The 20,110-nt window shown below is 36.2% G+C and overlaps 1 protein-coding gene across 8 annotated transcripts in view; it reads left to right on the top strand.

Moving 5' to 3' along the window:
• The window catches only part of Slc44a5 (solute carrier family 44 member 5), a 357,115-nt gene that overhangs the window by 35,555 nt on the left and 301,450 nt on the right, over positions 1-20,110 (top strand). For 3 of the 8 annotated variants that reach the window (XM_021255530.2, XM_021255526.2, XM_087212919.1), the window contains exon 2: positions 13,829-13,884. The exons of 4 other annotated variants lie outside the window; for them this stretch is intronic. The gene's annotated coding sequence lies outside the window, so the exon portion shown is untranslated. Of the gene's footprint in view, positions 1-7,862; positions 12,510-13,828; positions 13,885-20,110 lie in introns of those variants that run through there. One more of the 8 variants, XM_021255525.2, reaches the window with a different exon arrangement.

Below are 20,110 nucleotides of genomic sequence, written 5' to 3'. Positions count from 1 at the left end.
ATTAGTGGGGCAGGACACACTGTGTCTAGCTACATATATTTAACTATAGGCTGAGAAGACTGCTCATTGCTAGGGCCATCGTGCAGTGGTAGCTCACATTAATCAGTTTTGAGCTATTCAGAGAGATTGCTCTACCAATAATAAGTACACCATGTTCCATTGTTTTTCTCACTTGGATATCTGTAGAAAAAATTAATTTGGAAAACAACAACCTTGGAGAAGTGAGAAACATTAAATCATCTTATTACCAGCCTGTAGTTCCCTCCATGACCTCATTAATAATATTTAGGGTTATTTTAGCATATTAGTTACTGTTTCGGACCTTAGGTCTTAATCATTTGTTTCACTTCACACATCCTTTGAAGGTCACCTCCTGTGGGCCTTTCTGTCAGCACCAGGTACAAGTGTTTCTCACTTTTTGTTGCCTACATTTTTACCTATTAGTAATTTACCCTACAATTCTCTTCCTTTTCTTATCCAACAACACAGAAGTGGGATAATTTATAGGAATTCTGTTGCCTTCTTATAATCTGGTAAGTCGCTATTATGCAAAAGCTCCTGGATATTTAATATCACCTTTCTTCCTCTAATTTCAGTTGTTCCTTTACAAATTTGTCATTGCTCGTAGTCTACAGTAATGTAATTAGGTCATGCTGTGTGGCCACTGTCAGATATTTCTGCCTAGCAAATTGTGCAAAAGGTTCTAATGGCAAGGCAGAGGTGCTTTTTTCTCAGGGACTTCTGAGCTTGTCATCTATCTATCTATCTATCTATCTATCTATCTATCTATCTATATAGTGCTACTATTCTTAAGAAAGTAGTGTCTTTTTCTGTACTAGATTTAGCTTTGGAAAAATTTAAAAAGTTATCACTGAGGAAACCAGAGATAGTAGAGTACCTGTTAAAGATGAATGAATCTATCTGAACTTATCCACTTCTGAAATCATATAATTATTAGGCTACAGAGCCTGAAGCACCATGTAGATTGAGTGCCCACACCTTCAGTCAATCAATATTCTCACTCAGTGCTAGACTATGAAAATATCAGAGAGAGACAGAACAACACAACACAGTAGCCATTGGGTGGGCTCTGGAGTCAGACAACGAAATGCAGAGCTTTTATCTAAACTTCTGATCAAGTCAATTAGTCCCTTCTCGCCTTGATCTTGTCAATAGTAACAGAAAAATATTAACAATGCCTACATGATAGAATTGAGGGAGTTGGAAATCTTAAATAAATGTAAGCTGTTATTACTTTCAAAGCACGTAAAGGTCATTTCTTAAAATTAGTGCTGACAATCTTATACTGGCCATTGTCAAAGCCATGCAGTATCACATCCAAATTTTTGAATTAAGTCTTTTTTTGTTGTTGTACTCTGCATTGTATCATACCAATTTAGTTACATAATTTACATAACATTAAAATGCATATACATGTCTGAGAGAGAGTCTTAAGAGTCTAGATGTATTTTCACAAAGATTTTAATGAAAGATTGTTAGAGATGATAATAATATTTACATTTAGCAGCATGATTTCTTTTCATGCTGATACTGGGGCTTTGAGCCAGTGCTATTTTGCATGACTGCTTAAAATTACTGTAAGAAAAGTAACACATTCTGCTTTAACTGCAACTGGAGTTGACCTTTTGTTCACAGACTCAGTCTTAAGTCTTTTGAAAAATAAAGGCATTTTAAGTAGTACTGATATTTAGTTCTATCAAAATGATTTCTGAATCTTACAGAACTTTGGTTGATTCAAGTAGGATAGAGGTGAGCACCACATGTATATTTTTATTGTAATTTAAGTCTAATCTTGGTGTGTCTCCTGTCCCTTTTAATTTTGCATGAGTTGGTGCTCTAGTCATCACACATTGAGTCTCTGTAACCTCTGGTCTGGTAGCATTCAGTTTTCTCCTGGTTCTCCCAGGCCCCACACACTGATTTCAGAATTGCTTCCTTAATGTATGATGTTCCTGGTTCATTGTCATGGACAGATAACCTGATGTGGAATGTATGCTATTTAAAGACAGTGATGTTTTTCTTCCTCTTCTATTTTTTGTTTTTTACATTTCAATAATGCATCAGTGTGAAAAATAGCACCTACTATATTAATAAGCTTTGGCTGACAAATTAAATTTTAGAAGTTTATGACTCAAGTGCTCCTTTACTATCTGTAAAGCTGTATCCATACTAGGGAGGAAAGGACTTCATATTTATTCAGTAGGTTTTTCAGTGCCAGACATTTTGCATACATTTCTGTTTAATTTTCATAATAGCTCCTGGAGGTGGGAACTACTCTCATTTCATAGAGGAGGAAACAGAGTCAAAGAGCTCAAATGATCTGTAAGACTACGAAGTGACATTCCAGGAGGCCTGGAATAAGTTCAAGCCCAGCCTGGGAAACTTAGGGACTTAGCAAGACCATCTCAAAATAAAAATTAAAAAAGAGCTGTAGCTCGGGGAGAAGCACCTGATTTCAGCCCCTACTCTGCAAACAAAACAAAACAACCCAAACGATGGCAACAGTGACAAACTAATGAGAAGCAGGGCTGGACGTTGAACCAAGCTGATCCCAAAGACTGCCCTTTCCACTCTCCTGCCTGGAGACCAAGCTAAAGAAATCCAGTCAGTGAACGTCAGAATGGCATAAGCCACCTGGAAGGAGATTTCTGCCAAATTCTAAGGAGAAACATGATTGGCTTTGTCCGTGGCAAACGTTAACATAGTGTCAAACCCCTTTACAGAGTAACCCCACACCTATTCAACACTCGGATACAGATGCATTCTCTTAGTTTTCTTCCCATACAAGATAGTATTGCATTGGCCATAATTACTGCTATCATTGTAACTTTGTACATTAATGGCAATTTTGTGAGGCAAGGTAAATTTTCCTGTTTAGTAAAAGCTTGATTGTTCTCTCTAGACCTCCGTTAATCTCCTGCTGAGATCTTGTTAAACATTTTGAGGATGAGCTAAGGAGTGTTTTGCACCCTTTCAATAATGTGAATGAATGCTTTATTTTTTCAGTATGACTTAATGTGTGAATATTCAGAGGGAAATGGATGGAAAGACTCCCTCACCAGTGATGGTAGAAAAAATGGACTGATGCTGACGGATAGGAACCTTGAGGTTTAACATTTATAGAGACTTTAGATAAACTTTTATAATGGGCAACAACTTACAGATATTTTCTAATCACTTATCCTGCCACTCTCAAAATAAAAGGCTGTAGTCACTTGCATATACTGAAATTTCTTTGGGGGGTTGTGTGGGCTGGAGATAATTCATTTGCAAAATCCTCACAGCCAAACTGATAAACGCTTGATAGTGCCTTCTCATGCTTGAAAGTCAAATTTGTTCTTCCTTCACCCCAGTGAATCATTTTAGCATAAAGTTAGAATGCTTAATTTGAAATTAATTCTCCTCAAAGAAGAAACAGTTCCAATTTTCCTGTAAACTGCTTCTTTGGGTTTAGTGTTATTAGATTGAGGTACTTTTTATGTTGTTCATGAGTTAAGACAGTCTATTTGAAAATGATCAGCATATCACAGCTTGTGTGAAGGAGGAGTGTGTGTTGGTAGTGTTCTGATGTATTAGGTGAAAGCATGCTTTGATGCCAAGAATCTTCACCATATGAATTTGTGGACTCCCAGGTCATAATTCAGTGCCCTCCATTCCTTCTCTTTCCTTTTTCCTTCCCATCTCCTCATCCTCCCTCATGCTTATTCCCTGTTCTTCTTATGTGCTACGGGTATGGATTTTATATTTCAGTAGTAATCCATAGTTTTGCCTTTCTCCTCTATTACTTATGTAACTCCCAGTCAAAAATATTTTTTATAGTACTGGGGCTTAAATCCAGACCCTTCACACTGAACTAAGTCCCCAGGCCTTTAAAAAAAAGTAATTAACTTTCTTTTTGTGACAAGGTCTCAGAGTTGCCCAGCGTAGGCTTGAACTTGCTATTCTCCAGCCTCAGCCTTCCAGAGTGCTAGAATTACAGTCATGTGTCACCATGACCAACTTCAGTCAAACTTTTTTGAAAATCGTTCTTAAAGCTTGGTTTAGAACTGAGGTAGAAATAATAAGGATTTTTGTGTGTAATTTACAGATACCTATGTGATAACCTAAACAGCCAAATGCCTCAGCATATAATGAGATGGAACAATTGTGTTACTTGCAGCTATTATGAGGTTTAGGATGATGAGTTATTACAAAAATTTCTCTCTCTCTTTTTTTTTGGTACCGGGGATCGAACTCGGGTTCTTGCGCTTGCACAGCAGGCGGCAAAACCACTGAGCTAAATCCCCAGCCCAAAAATTTCTCTTTTGATACCAAGACCATGGCGCTGGATTGTCTTATAGAGGAGACCTTAAAGTTTTTATTTAGAAGAGTATATAAATCCATGGTTGTAATAATTTGGTGATCTATATAGTTTATTTTAAAGTGTTGGTATAATCATTCTGAACTAATTTTGTTGACTACCACTTAAACTGTTTTGTATTTTTCTAAATATTATAAGATTTTTCTAAATATTTTAGAAATATTTTTCTAAATATTATAAGAGGCAGTATCTGAATTGAATGACTAGAAAATTTTATTCAAGATTTAAAACATTCTAGAGTATGTAGAATAAATAAAGTATGTCTTTTAGAGGATGATTTCTGAAAAGGGCTCCTTCTTGTGTTGGTTAGGCATGCCACATTTACCTTTTCTTAGATGGTGCTGGAGAGTGAATGCAAGGCTTGTGCATGTTAAGCACATGTTGTACCACGAGGCTACACCCCAGTGCCATTTACTCATGTAAAAAATGCTCATGTACACTTCCCTTCTCATTATCTTCCTATACTTTTCTTCAGGGTTAGGGAATTCGTTAGGCAATAGGTCCTAAAATGTTGATCTAGTTTAACATTTCTCACAAAAACTATCTCTGACGTTTTACTGTAAATTTCTATTTGTATCCCCAAATCTTTTATATATATATATATATATTTTTTTTTTTTTTTTAACCAAAGGAAGGATTCTCTTCTTTGGTTACTTTTATGAAGTCTCTTGTATAAAACGATATTATAATGAATTAAGATAGATGTAATCTATATTTAAAATTCTACAGAATCTAGTGATTGTCTATTAAAAAAAATAACGAATAAAAATTTCTAACTGGGCATTGTAGTTCATACCTGTAATCCCAGCACTCTGGGAGCCTGAGGCAGGAGAATTGCAAGTTTGAGTCTAGCTTGGGCAATTTAGCAGCTTAGCGAGACCCTATCTCAAAATACAAATTAAAAAAGGGATGGGGGTGTAGCTTAGGCTATGGATTCAGTCTCCAGTACCACAAAAAATCTTTTGTTCTACTGTGGAAAGGAAACTAAAGTGAATAATATCGAACAGATAAAAGAATTTGACATGTAATGTACAAGTGTATTTATAAAATGTCCACAGTGCTTTCCCTTGAAATGCTTTCTTGAGTTGTTTCATGCCTTGATGATTACTGTGGTATCATGATAGCTAAAACAAAGTGTAGAAGCAGAAAATCATGACCACTAAGAAACCGGGTAGCATCACTTATTTGAGAAACAGACCAAGAGGATACAGATCCTGAGTTAGCAGAAGGAAAAGGTGAAGGAAAATTTCAAAAGGACCAGAAACATCAAAATTACAGCACTGTCTTAGCAATCACTTGCTAAGATCTGCATTGAATGATGTTTTGGATTTATTTTTAAAAACGAAATGAAAGAAATTTAAGAGTCAAAGAGGAGTAATGATAGGAATGGAAAGGAGGAGAAAGAGAATAGGAATAATAAAAAAATGTGAAAAATATTAGCATCACTGATGTGACTATCTTCAGTGAGGCTTTTATTAAAATATCAAGAGGTCTAAAATTGTTTTTGTTATAATGAAAAGTATTAATGTGGCACTTGACAATAATACCTGCATCTCTAAATAAAAATTCTCATTTCACTTGTTATAATACAAATCGGATTATAGCTGTCACTTCATGGTACATTAAAACAATAATAAGCAATAAAATTAAAATAACCATAGTATGACAGTAAATGATAACCTCAAACAAAGTAGTGAAAATTATCAAAATCTTTGTCTTCATGGGACCAATATTCTCCTGGGAGTAGACAGACAATAATAATCTTTAAAAAGACAAATGTATGTAAAATATATTAGTTAGCCTTAAATATGATTGAAAAAACTAAGCAGGGTAAGAATCATTTGCACAAACAACTAACTTAGCATAGCTTCATTATACAAAAATTATTTCTATTCTTGCCTACCTTTTGTCAAGAAATTTACTAACAATAAACTCTGAAAGTATGCAAGAATCTGTAATTACACGTAATTGATTTCTCCCCTTTTTGCATATAACAAAGAGCAGATTATGATTCAGTAAATTTGGATCATGCAGAGAAAAGGTTTCGAATAAAAGTGATCCGTGGAAACAGAGACTCACATCTGTGCTATTGGAGGCCAAATCTCGAGTTCGGCCATGGACACGAGTGGGCTCCTTGGAGAGAAGTAGTTATAATCAGAGGTGATTTTCACCATGTTAGAATTTATATATCAAATGTAGCTAAATAGGATTGAGTATATAATTTTTCATCAATCTCATTTATGTTTTGATCACTGAAAACAGACCTCTGAAATGCAACTAAATTAGAAACCTGAGTAAGATATCAGGCCATCTGTGATTAATACTTTTGCAGGGACAGGCCTGTTATAAATGAGTAGAAATGTGAGTAGCTTCCATCTCTTGATGTATTTGCTGAGTGTCAGGCACAGGAGGGTGGACGAACAAATTCACAGTAGATAAAACTTTGTTGGGATAAGTAGAAACCAATAAAAAATTTACTTTTTGACAAAAACTCTTTAAGATGTAACTAATATACAGTAACATTCACTCTTTTTGGTACTAGGGGTTGAATCCAATCCTCTTGCATGTTAGGCAAGTGCCCATTCACCTATTTAAAGTGTCTAACTTTGGGCCCTGGATTTAGCTCAGTGGTTTCGCCGCCTGCTGCACAAGCGCAAAGACCCGAGTTCAATCCCCGGTACCTAAAAAAAAAAAAAAAAAAAAAAGTGTCTAACTTAAATTTTCTTTTAGAATATTCACAGGATTGTACAAACATCATGACAGTCTAAGTTTGGAACATTTGTCTCCTCTAAAAGAAACCCAGACTCTTTGGAGTTATTCTCCATTCCTTCTACCCCTCTCACAACTTAGGCAAATCACACTACTTTCTGTCTCTATAGATTTGTATATTTTGGATGTTTCACCCATACAGCTAATATGTTACATCCATATAGCTCAGTAATATTCTGCTATATGGAAGTACACCACCACATTTTTTGTCTTCATGTCAGTCAAGGGACATCGAGTTATTTCCTCATTTTGGCTATTATGAAGAATGTTACCATGAAAATATTGGCATAAGCTTTTCTGTGAACATATCTTTACACTGTGGGAGGGATATATGGGTCATATGGTAGCTCTGCATTTGTCTTTTTGACAAGTTGTCAAATTATTTTCCACAGTGGCTATATCGTGTACATTCTCATCAGCCGTATATGAAGGTTCCAGATTCTCCACGTCCTCACCAATATTCATTACCATCTGTCTTTTTGATTATAGCCATCTTGTGAAATTGTACCTCATTGTGATTTTGATTAGCATCTCTCTAATGACCAATGATTAACATCATTGCATGTGTTATTCACCATGTGTATATTTTTGGAGAAATATCTCTCCATACCCTCGGGTCATGATTTCTTAGGTGTTTTATCTTTTCATTGTCAAGTTATACACCCCTTTATATATTCTAGAGAAGAGTCCTTTATTAGATATATGATTTGTGGATTGTATTAATTGTATTATTTGAAGCACACAGATTTTAAAATTTTGGTGAAATTCAGTTTTCCTTTGATCCTTGTGCTTTCAGGATATGGATAAATGTTTGAGGGTGTACTCAGTAGGCACCTACTTTGTGCTAGGTATGATGCAAAATGGTAAGGATCAATGAGTGCAGGAACTAGCAACTTTTCTGAATTCCTATAATAAATTATCATGATAATTCCATTATATTTGAGAGGGTGTTTTATTGCAAGGAGCTAAATGTCCTTGAAATCTCAGTAGTTTGAGATGAATTGATCCACTCAGTTACTAGAAGTGTGGATGGGAATACAATGAGGCAGTGGTATTTTTAGGAGGATGAGAAAAATTACCTTTCCTTCCAATTGCTTTATTTTAGTCATTTTGGCTTCTACAACAAAATATCTGACTGGGTGGCTTAAACAGAAGAATTTATTTTTAATAGCCCTAGAGGGTAGGAAGTCCAAGATCAAGGTTGCTGGAACTTCAGTGTCAGTGAGAGCTTGCTTTTTTCCCCAAGATGGTCCTTTGTTGCTACATCTTCATGTGGCAGAAGAGCAGAAGCACACAAGGGCAAAAAGGAAGAACAGTGTATGAAGATGTTTAAAAAAATAAGATCACTAATCTCATTTATAAGAGTGGGGCTACAAGACCTAATCACCCTCTAGAGAAGCCACCTCTTAATATTATCATGTAAGTGATTAAACCTCTACATGAAGTTTAGAGGGACATATATAACAAACTCTAACATGCCTCTTGAAGTCTTAGTTGTTTTTTAAAATGGTAACTTCCTGGGAAAGTTGTGGAGTGAAGTTTAGCACTGTCCCCTGATGTACCATTCAATCATTCATGCCTCATGCACTTTCCATAAAGCATTTCACTTAATTTTCACAAGGTCTCATGACCAACTCCTCCTATGGATTGGTTCCATATCTGTGGGTTGATTCCTCTTCCAATTTCCCTCCGTTTCAGAGGCCTGGTTTTTCCAAAAGGATATTTTCCCAAGGAGCTTTTTGGGATGAATGCTTCTTATTCTTTCTTGCTCTTTGTATCATAGAGCCCAAAAGGTCTCATTTGAGTTAGATATGTCTGGAAGCCAATCCTATCCATTCTCTTTACAATAATTAATTCAAATGTTCTTAGTCTCTTATGTCCATCGAGGCTTTAGTATCTTGCTCATATTTTTTTCCTTGAGGTCGAGATGTAGGATAATTGTCAGTATCCTTATCTGTTACTGAACAATCATTACTTTCTACATTCAGTAATTTTTCCTTAGCCACTGAATGAAATTCAAACTTCTGAACATACTACTCAGCAGTGGTAACCTAATGTTCAGTATTATCAGACCACTGCTTGGTGCTAACTGGCCGTGACAGCCAGAACTGTCCTTTTTGTGACCCAGCCACTCAACCTGCCTGCATTCCAGCTCTGAACTTTTGCTTGTTGTAACCTCTAGCCTTCAGATTGTTCTGTTATTCATATTCTCTCTGTCATTTAATACTCTATTCCAGCTCTGCTTCCCTTTCTCTGACTATTCATCATGATTTCCTGTTACACCTGTCTGGGCCAGAAATGTTATGTTTATTAGGAACCGTTTATTACGAACCAGTAGCATTTACTAGGAATCATTTATCAGAACTATAGTTAGTGAGGTCCAATTTAAGATGTTAGTAACACATACTGTTATTTTCTCGCGGTCTCATGTTGGTGAGATTTTTTTGTCAGGAGTTAGCAGGCTTCTTGTGAGCCAGTGGCTCTCTGCACATCTACACCATACCTGCAACAAGGGGCAAAGTGAGGGTGCTCATCTTGGCGATCTTATTTGGTCCCTATCAGTGATATTATGTACTTTCTTTAATGACAAGAAATGCTATTTTATCTTTGTTGATGCTAGGAAAAAATGTATCACCTATGCCACTCCTACTTTTCCTTCTCTGAGTGAGTTTGGTTTTACACGAATGTGCTTTTCGAGGACAGTTTCATGATAGTGACTCAATACTGATGTCTCAGGGTTCACATCAAAATACCACAGAATTATTGATGATATTGAAAGAATTATACACTATTTGTTTTTGTTCTGTAGTTCTACATGAAAGCTTGGGAATTCTCTGAATATGATCTTTACTTGTTTTTCCCCCCATCCAGGTCAGTATGGAGTTTTTCCTTTTCTGTGCATGAACTGCGACATCAGCCTTGTGCACTCGCTTTGCTTGCTGATGACAAAGGGCAGTGCACTGTGCTTAGACAGCCACTGCTGTCGGTTTTAGTACAAAGTGATAGCTTTGCTAATTTCCAGGTAGCAATTTGAAATCTCCAAGAGAAAATAGCTGCTATATCTCCAAAACCAACACTTGATCTTACTGATCTTTTCCAATGTTTTGCCCCAGCCCCCCTTCCTCCCTTCTTCTTTCCTTCCTTCCTCTCTCTCCCTCCCTCCCTCTCTCCCTACCTACTGTGTATATTGCAGTACTGAGGACTGAACCTAAGGTCTTCACACTGAGCTCTATCTCCAGTCCTTTTTGGTTTTTTATTTTGATACAGGGCCTGTTAAATTGCTAAGTTGCTCTGGCAAGGCTCAGATTTATAATTCTCCTTGCCAAAGCTTCTCAGAGTACTGGGATTATAGGAGTGTACCACCATGCCTGGCTCAGATAATATGTTTTTAAAATTGTGCCTTTGAAAACGTCTCAGCGCTTTTGTTATTGCTTGTCATCTTGCTCAGCTATCTCACTGTTCGCTCTGAAGGAGGAATTAAAATGAGACGTGTGAAAGGAAGAGAAATCAGACTTAGAAGGACATTTGTTGTGTCAGTCTCACAAATTTAATATAGCACTTGTTAAATTAGCATCATTAATTAGGCTGTGGTTTTATTTTTTTGAGAATAGTGATTATGCTTTAATTCATTTCTTTCTTTTTTTTTTTTTTTTTTTGGTACCGGGGATTGAACTCGGGTCCTTGCACTTGCGTAGCAGGCGGCAAAACCACTGAGCTAAATCCCCGGCCCTCTTTAATTCATTTCTAAACCCAGTGCAGTGCATGACTCAGTAGGTGCTCAATACATGGCTGCTGACTTATTCATATATTTTTGGAATGAGCTACTATCCAATGAAGCTTCAATAATTTAGACTTAAAAAGTGGTTTCTTAATGTTTGGTTTACTGACCCCAAATTCTATATTGAGTTAAAAATTGCAATTAACACATGTAATATTTTATAACTGACAAAATGCTTTTCACAGTTCCTGATTCTTGAGCAAATAGATAGCATGCATTCTAATTGATCAGACTACTGTTCCCACAGTGTTATTGTCAGGTAAAAGAGCTGAAAACCAAGACCAGACCAGAACCAAAGCAAGCCTTTGTTGCAGGGACAATCTGCTGGGCTGTCTCTGAACAAGGAGTGCAGCAGTGTGGTCAGGGTAGGGAGAGCTTCTTTGAGAGCTAGGGTGGGGTTTGGGGATGTAATGGTTAGGGATTGGAGGGTTTGAAAGGCGCGTGACTGGGGATTGGAGGAGCCTGTGATATCTCTAGTTACTAGGAAGAGAGCAAGTATCAGGTTACTCTTTTGGTGGGAAAAGGGGCATGTTGGGAAGAAGAAGGTTGTCTTTTGGTGGGAGAAGCCATCTTGGGGTTGGGCTTTAGGTGGGAAGCTGGGTATTATGGGAAAAATAAGGCCAGTTTGGGCGGGAAAAGAGCCACCTTGGAACTGGGTTTAGGTGGGAAGCAGGGTATTATGGAAAAAAAAGGCAGCTATTACATATAGCAGACATCTTAAGGTGAGATGGCTTAAAATCTATCAATTAGCAGTTTGAATGTGTGCAGACTTGATCTCATGCTGGAATTGACTTGAATAAAGAATACTTTGGAAACAATTACCCCTTCTAAATGTGAACCGTGTTCTTTTTCTTTCATATTTTCAAAAATTCATTTCCTCAGAGGTGGTGTTCTGCCTACCTTGCATCCTTTTCCCGCCCAGAAAACAGTGTAGAACATGTAAGTTACCCTAACAGAGCACCAAGGGACTCCCTCTAGGTGTGGTCCCACCTAGAAAAGAGGGAAAGTCATCTGATAAAAGCACTATGAAGCTAATCTATAGATCAGCATCCCCACCTCCCTATATTTTATTGACTTCTTCCTTTGCCCCTACTTTTGCAATTACCTGTGCTCCTCCAAAAGATAAGAAATTAATGTGTCAAATATCATCTACGTGCTCCTTGTAGTATTCATATTATGTCAAATTAATTTTTTCTCTGGATGAAACTTCGTCTTTTTGCTTGCCATATTAAGATGCCTTTTGGAAGAATTTAGAGAGCTTTATTCACATAGCATCATGGTTAGTAGCAAAAGCTTGGGTAATAAGAAATCAATGTCAAATCCTGAATCTACTTCAGTAGCAGTCATGAAACTGACTGGTTTCCTTCTCTAGCCTCCATCTACCTTCCCCTTTTCTTTAGCCCTCTTCCAGGTGAGGGTGGCTCTGTGACACCATTATGACAGAGGACAAATAATTAAAATCCTGTTGGGTGGGGCCTCCAAGGAAGCTAGGAGATTCAGCTAGTAGGACTGTCTTCCCTTTCGGTCTTTCTCTGTTCTTCCTGTATGGAGCCCTGTGATGCTTGAAGAAGCAGCTGTCAGGTAACTATTAGACAGCAAGCATGTCATGCCTGGTGCAGCAAAGAGGGAAGGAACATTTCTGTCCTTGTTCACATCAGTAACAGCTAAAACTGACTGATTGCCTGCTGGCAGCTCTCTTTTTGCTTTTAAAGTGTAACAACAGTTACTTCATCTTTTTTTTTTTTTCTTTCGGTACTGGGAATCGAACTTGGGACCTTGCACTTGTGAGGCAGTGGGGCAACACCACTGAGCTAAATCCCTGGCCCCAACAGTTACTTCTTTAAGCCATTGCAGTGGGGTTTTCTGTTACTTATTTACAACTGTACACATTTCTAACTGTGCCCTCAGTTTCCTCATCTGTTACTTGGGACTATTACTGTTGTGCACTTGATAAGGTTTGTGTGAGGATGAAATGAAAAAATGCAAGTGAGAGGCTTACCTAAGTGGCTGGCTCAGAGTAAACAGTAAGCATCAGCCAGTGTCATTATTCCAACTTGATGATATTTTCGTCATTATATTTAATGTTAGAAATTTAGTTTCAAATGCAGATTGTTAAGCTGTAACCTATTTCTCCCTCTCATATTTGGTGATTCTTTTAATAGTTTTAAAAGTAGTTTTGGTGAGGTATAATTGCCTAAACTGCACATATTTAAAATTAACAGTTTGATACATTTTGACGTATGTATCAGCTGTGAAACCAGTATAAGGCACAGCAGCAGAGTAGAGTAGAATATGATTAATTGTTCATGAAGGGAAAAGAATCAGAAAACTTTCAGATCACCACAGTCAAGATCATAAATGTATCCGTTACCCTAATGGCTTCATTCTTCTTTTTAATCTCTCTCATTCCTCCCTATCCCCTCCTTCAGCAGTATCACTGATATGCTTTCTATCACTGCAGATTCATTTTTATTTTCTGGAGCTTTATGTACACACAGTTATACAATATATACTCTCTAGTGGTAATGGCTGTGACTTTTTTTTTACTGTTTAATGTAAAACCATTCCAGTGGTTTTTCACAATTATTTTGAAATTTATCGTTGTCATTGGATGTTCAATAATTTGCTTTTTATTGTTCAGAAGTATTATATTGTGTGGACATATGAATATTTGTTTTTCACCTATTGATGGGGAATTCTTAATATAGTGAGTCTCTTTCATAACTTTACATACAATGTATAACTGCATTTATATAAACTCTTCATAACTTTGTTTATAACTCTATTCAAACAAGTCTCATCATGTAGTAAATTAAGTTGTTTTCATATAGCTTACATTAGACAATGTGATAATTCTTCAAGTTTGGGAAATGATGCCTTATTCATCCTTTGTCTTCCAGCCATTAGTAGAGTGGCAAGGTGTCAAACTGGAATCCCATGCAAACAACCCTATAAGGTGAGGCCAAACATCCTTTTTCTCTTACAATGTCTCCATCAATCATTGTTGATTCATTGAAGTTAGAAAGTTCAGAGATGTTTGTTTGCTTATTTTTCTCATCAGTTTTGTTTAGGCATAATTTATATATCACAGAATTTTTAAGTATTCAGGGCAATGACTTTGAGAAATGTAATATACTGGTATCACCAATAAGCTAATTAAAATATAGAACATTTTCATCTTCCCCAAAATTTACTCTTGCATCTTTGCAGGCAATGTCCTGCACTAGTCCTTTGTTCCATAAAACACTGATCTCATTTCTATCAATATTAAAATGGTTTTATGAAAGGATAAGTGTTTTAGTACATAGAGATGCTTACATCACACATGCATTAAAACATCACATGATATCACATAAATATGTACAACTTTATGAGTCAGTTAAAAAATAAATAGATTTAGCAGTTGTCAGGAGGACCCAGAGTAAGCTTATGAAAAAAATAAAGTGGCTTTAATGTAGAGTTTTACATAATGTAATTAGGTAGCTCATACTCTCTTTCGTCCGCTTTCTTTCACTTGGTATAATATTTGAGAAGTTCATGTTGCATTTAACTTTCTTTTAAGTTTGGGTGTTTATTTACATTTAACATAATTAACATTTTTAGGCAAAAAGGTACCGTCTGATATTTGTTTACATTCACCATTCTATTTTTTTTTGTTGCTGTTTTCTGTCTCCTTTTGAGATGATTGAATATTTTTTGTGTGTTTCATCTCATTTTCTCTATTGGCTTCTTATCTATACCTTTTATTATTTTTAGTGTTTTCTCTAGGGCTTACAATATGTTTTCTTAACATAGGAGTACTTATGCAGGCAAAATTCTATTATTTTGATCATTTTGCAATTCCTGCTTCCTTTTCACACATTCCATTTCTCATTTCATGAATATAATAATGTTAATTGGTGTAGTTTTGTTTGTACCCTCCCCTAAATTCACTTTGCTTTTGTTGTTTAAAACTACTCAAATGACTGTCCATTTTTTTTTAGAATTAAATTTAAACTTTTAACATGACTGAATCAAGTTCATTATGTTTTGGATTTTGCCCTCATCTCTAACTTTGTCTACTGCTACCTCAACCCCAGCAGTACTGATTTTCTTATAGTTCTTCAAATACACTTTTCTATCTAAAACTTATGTCTTATGGTATATGTAGCTCCATCTGTCTGGCATACTCATCCCTCTGGGCCATCTGATACTTCTATTCATTTTAAGATTTTTTTTCTGAGGAAAATTTCTGAGAATTTTTTTCTGAGGAATTTTTTTTCTGATCCCCCTCTCTCTAGGCAGAATTAATGGTTCTCTTCTCAGTTCTACTTCTGATCTTATAGTATACTCTCATATTAGATGCTGCTTATGCACCATTTCAGATTTTTTTGGCCTCCTGACTGCAGTGACCATTTCTGGGACGTCACTGTCCAGGTTCATGGAGGCACAAAATGACAGTGCCTTACCTTAGAGCTCTGCAGTTCTTGCTTCTCTTTTTCCCACTCTATCACTTAGGAATTACTGACGTGAAGGAGCATGGGACATCTGTGGGATTTTGCTCTTTAGCCGTGCATGTGCAGCCTAGAATTACAGGGAGTTAATGCCCTGGGGGACTATCCTTGCTAATGTGGAGGACAGTAGTAACAGGTAAATACGTCCTGTTCTCCAAGAGATTTGTCAGGGTGTTCTATAAACTGAATATCCAGCCACTTGTATGAGTGGCCAATCAAGTAAATAATATTTTTTGACTGTCCTTCATTTCCCTGCTTGTCCTCTACTTTCCTAATTCTTGCTCCCTAAATCACACACTCTTTTTTTTAGGAGAACTGGGGCAAACCTGGGGAAGCTGGGCAAACACATTTCTATTACTGTTCACGAGACTGCATTGTAATTTGTTTTCAGCATCCTTTAGACTAGTGATTTTTCAGATATCTTACATCACTCGTATGTTTTATTAAATAACCAAATATAAAACTGGTAAAATTAAAATCATTTTGATTATAATAGTTGTAAGGACAGAAACCTTGAAAAAGCAATTAAAACAATTATTTTGATGCGAACTTCATAAAAGTTAAAAATATGTCTTGCTAATCTTTGGCTCCTTAAAACACTGTGTAGTGCCTGGGCCCCAGTCATTAGTAATGCTTGTAAAACTAAACCAATTGAGCTGAAGAAAACTGAAATCCACAAAATATAAGTAATTTTATTTAAACTACAGTGATTGTAGATAAATGATGAAGCAAAATGAATTATAAATATACTCTACTTTTTCCTCTGGAAAACATGTGAGGTTTATTAGAAAAGCCCGTCCCTTGCCCCCAAAAGCCCCCAAAACTTGTACAAGTCCAATTTTTTCCATTTTTGACTTGATATGTTGATGTTCAAACTGTTGTCTTGGTTTCTGCTATATGGCAGCAGTGATAGATTTAAATAAAAAATTTAAAAAAATCCATCTACCTTCTTTAACTGTTACTAGCAAAGGTTAAAGGAATAGAACAATTATCATTTAAAAAAATTACATAGCCACAGATATTAACTAGGTAAAATAGAAAGTTAGTTTCTAGAAAACAAATAAGATACTGTAAAATCCAAGAGTTGCAAATGGAAGCATTTCTCATGCACTGTGATTTTAATCCGTACTGAAAGGTGTCATCATTTTTAAAAAGTGATAGAAGCTCTAGATGGATAGATTTGTTGGATTAGTTATTGGGAGCACAGTTCTCTGAGCAATCAGAAGAGATAAAACCCCAAAATGAAAAGAGAAAAAAAGTTCAGGAAATTTATGCTTTGAAAAAAATGAACAATATATATTTTCATATGAATAAAGTCTTCTACCAATCAATTGACTAATGCATTCATGTACCCACCCATCATACTGATGTTGAGGTTGGCTTATAGATAACCTACATGAAAGTCTGTTCTCAACCTGTGATCAATGAATTTTTGGTTATATTTCTTTAAACCAGAAGTTTAAACTTTTTTGTATAGCAAGTTAGTAACTGATTTCTACTTTTTTACTGTAAAAAAATGAGATTTGTGAATAAAATGTCATCTTAAAATACTTATTTCTAAACATTTAACAAGAATGTCAGTAGTGCCTACTTAGTACTAAGTATTAAGGATTAAGTAGTCAATATGTGCTATTCGCATTAGGGAAGGCACAACAAAAGATATTGTAGAGTAGGCTGGTGAGACATGGCTACTAACTTATGGGACACAGAGATGTAGAAAAGTTAAGCAACTTGCACAAGAACAGAGTTTATAAATAAATCATTCTTCAGAATATACAAGGCTATTCTCAGATATTATTTTACCCCACAAATCCTTTCTCTAAGCATTACGGAGGAATAAACTACAAAGGAAGCTAATTACAAAAGGTAGTTGCCTGAATGGGAAAACGCTACAAAGAAAACCCTTTTGAGGAAGGAGGATGAGGAATAGATTGTGATGGCGTGTCAGAAAAGTTTAAGATCATTTCTGTTCATCACAAAGCTTTTCAGGCTTGAATTTTTTCCGTGTGTGTGGCATGTGGTTTTAAAGGATAAAAATTAGGCTAACACAATTGAAAGTCTAACATATTCTATGTGCTTCAATAGGTACTAACTCATTTTACAGTCACAAGAACTCAGTGAAATGTTATATTGTCAAATCTGAGTAGCCGAGTCCAGTCTGTGTCACAGTGTGTGTGTGTCCTTACTGGGTCATCATTGCGCACTCAGGGTGTGGTATGACACACAGCTTTCAGGTTCAGAAACTGGATTATCATATGGTCACCCAGAGGTTAACAGGCCCAGGCAAATTGATTCTTTCTAACCGAATCTACAAGAGTCTCATTATAGACCAGAACATTAATTTACAAGTCTCTATGAGGAAATTAGCTGCCAAGTGGGACTAGAACACTCCTGTCATCGTGTCAGCACATTTGATTCCCTATAGGAAAGAAAGCTTAGGGAAATAAAATTAAGGACTAGAGGATGCTAAGAAAGTAGAAAATTAGAAGAAAGTAAGTTGGATGCTTTTAAGAAGGAGACTGTCACGCAGTATTGGAGCTCAGTGTACCTTCTCCACCACAGGACCATACTTGCCTAGCTAAGCAATCTCAACAGTATCTCCAGCCAACCTGGTTCCTCTCTGTCAGAGCAGCTCAGGTTATAGCCAGTCGTGAACTCGTTAGCTGTAGCAAGACAGAGGAAATTGGGAGGGCCTGAGACGTTGTTCAAAACCAAGCTCCCAGGCCTGCCAAGTACCTGCAGGTGCTCGAAAGAGGGGGAGAGAAGCCACAAATGGAATAGTGTAGTAGCGAGGACAAAGGCTACAATAATAACCCCCAACTGATGGAGGATTTATTGTCAGAAGCTATGCTAGGAACTTCACATCAATTGTGTAATTTCATTTCCACAGCAATCATCTTAGGTAGATGCCATTAATGTTCTTATTTTGCAAGTGAGAACTAGAAATTTATAAAAATAAAGTAATATGCTTAAAAAGTCTCTTAATATATGTTTATCCAGACTGAGCTATGGGTATGTCAGGGTTAATTGTGTTCAAAGTTGGGCATCGCATTCCTTCATGAAACATCCCCTTCCTTCAGGCAGAAACTTCTAAGAAATCCTGCATCCATCCTTCTCTCTTTCCCTCTCCCTCCCCTCAGCTCTTGACATACACTATCTGAATAGTGTTTACTAGCAAAATTGCCTAAATTATTCAGTATAGCAGTTGCTTCATAGTAAGCACATTTAAAAAGCCATTACATTTCAGAAAGTTAGCACCCAATGTATTTTGTACTAGAAGTTTTAGATCAATCATTCTCTGAAAATTTTATTTTGATTCTTATCTGAACAATAAATTGAACTAGTGGAATAGTATATTTGCTGCCAAAGCAAGGACTGAACTAGTGGAATAGGAAAGAAACTGGTTTTTAAATTATAGAATCAGACAGTTTTCCTTACCACTGTATGCTGAAACATGACAAAAGTGAATCTACCCAAAACTAGAGCTATATTATAAAGATTCCTAGGTGGGAGTAGACATTTTCCAGGAGTGATTAGGTAGCAGTTTAACAAGACAGGATTGGGCTTAGATTATAATTAGAAATTTGAAAGCAGACTTCGGAAGCTTCCAACAAAGATGTAAGAAATAGAAAATGGTTAAATTGAGAATTATGAAATGTCAGCTCTGGGCTTCTTAACATATAACATTTGAAATGTAAAAATAAAGAAAGCTGTGATTAAATTTTAAAAATACATTTAAAGACACCTTTTTAAAAACGCGAACTAGTACATACAAAGAATAAAAGTACAATTAAGAAGAACTTTCAGGGGGCTGGGGATTTAGCTCAGTGGCACCATGCCTGCTTGCAAGCACAGGGTCCTGAGTTTGATCCCCAGTACCCCCTCCCTCCCAAAAATGAACTTTTACAAGAAAGAATGTTACATCAACTAATAAACATAGAAGGAACGCTGGGGACTTAGCTCAGTGGTTCTGCTGCCTGCCTCAAAAGCACAAGGTCCCGAGTTCGATCCCCATTACCAAAAAAAAAAAAAAGAAGGAACAATGAACATAGGAAATCACTGTTTTGGAACCATTATGGAAATAGATTCAGAAGAATAATCAATGGATGCTAAAAATTTGAAGAATACATATTATCAAAATATCTCCACAAAGACTACTTATTAATTTAAAAATGAAAATGATGATTTAACAGTGGAGTAACTTGACCAATTTTGAGTGGTCAAAGTTGATATCATAAATGATAGGATAAATTGAGATATAATTTCAGTGGTATACACTGAAAGAGGTACAAGATTATTTATACAGTATTACTACTAAAAATGCATACCCATAAAATGAATCCAATCAAGTAGAAACATCAGACCCAAAAGTACATTCTTCAAAAGAACTGCTCAAGTACTTTTGAAAAATTTCAATGTCTTGAAAAACAAACATGCCAAACAGGTGTAATGTGTAAGTTTGAAGGATCAGAGAAAAGGATTTTTATAAAGGACATTACTGGGATAATTGTTGCAAAATATGTATAGACTGTGTATTAGATAAGAGTGTTGGATAAGCGCTAGATTCCTGAATTTGACAAAGGCATTGTGTTGTATATGAGAATGTCCTTGTCCTTAGGAAATGAACACTGAAGTATTTAGGAATAAAGGAACGCAATTCTGCAAGTAGCTCTGAAATGGCTCAGGGAA

The sequence above is a fragment of the Heterocephalus glaber genome, unplaced genomic scaffold (assembly GCF_053883595.1).
Source record: "Heterocephalus glaber isolate CG9 unplaced genomic scaffold, H.glaber_assembly_v1.0 deba00001442, whole genome shotgun sequence".
NCBI classification, from domain to species: Eukaryota; Metazoa; Chordata; class Mammalia; order Rodentia; family Bathyergidae; genus Heterocephalus; species Heterocephalus glaber.
This window is presented reverse-complemented; position numbering and strand designations above follow the sequence as displayed.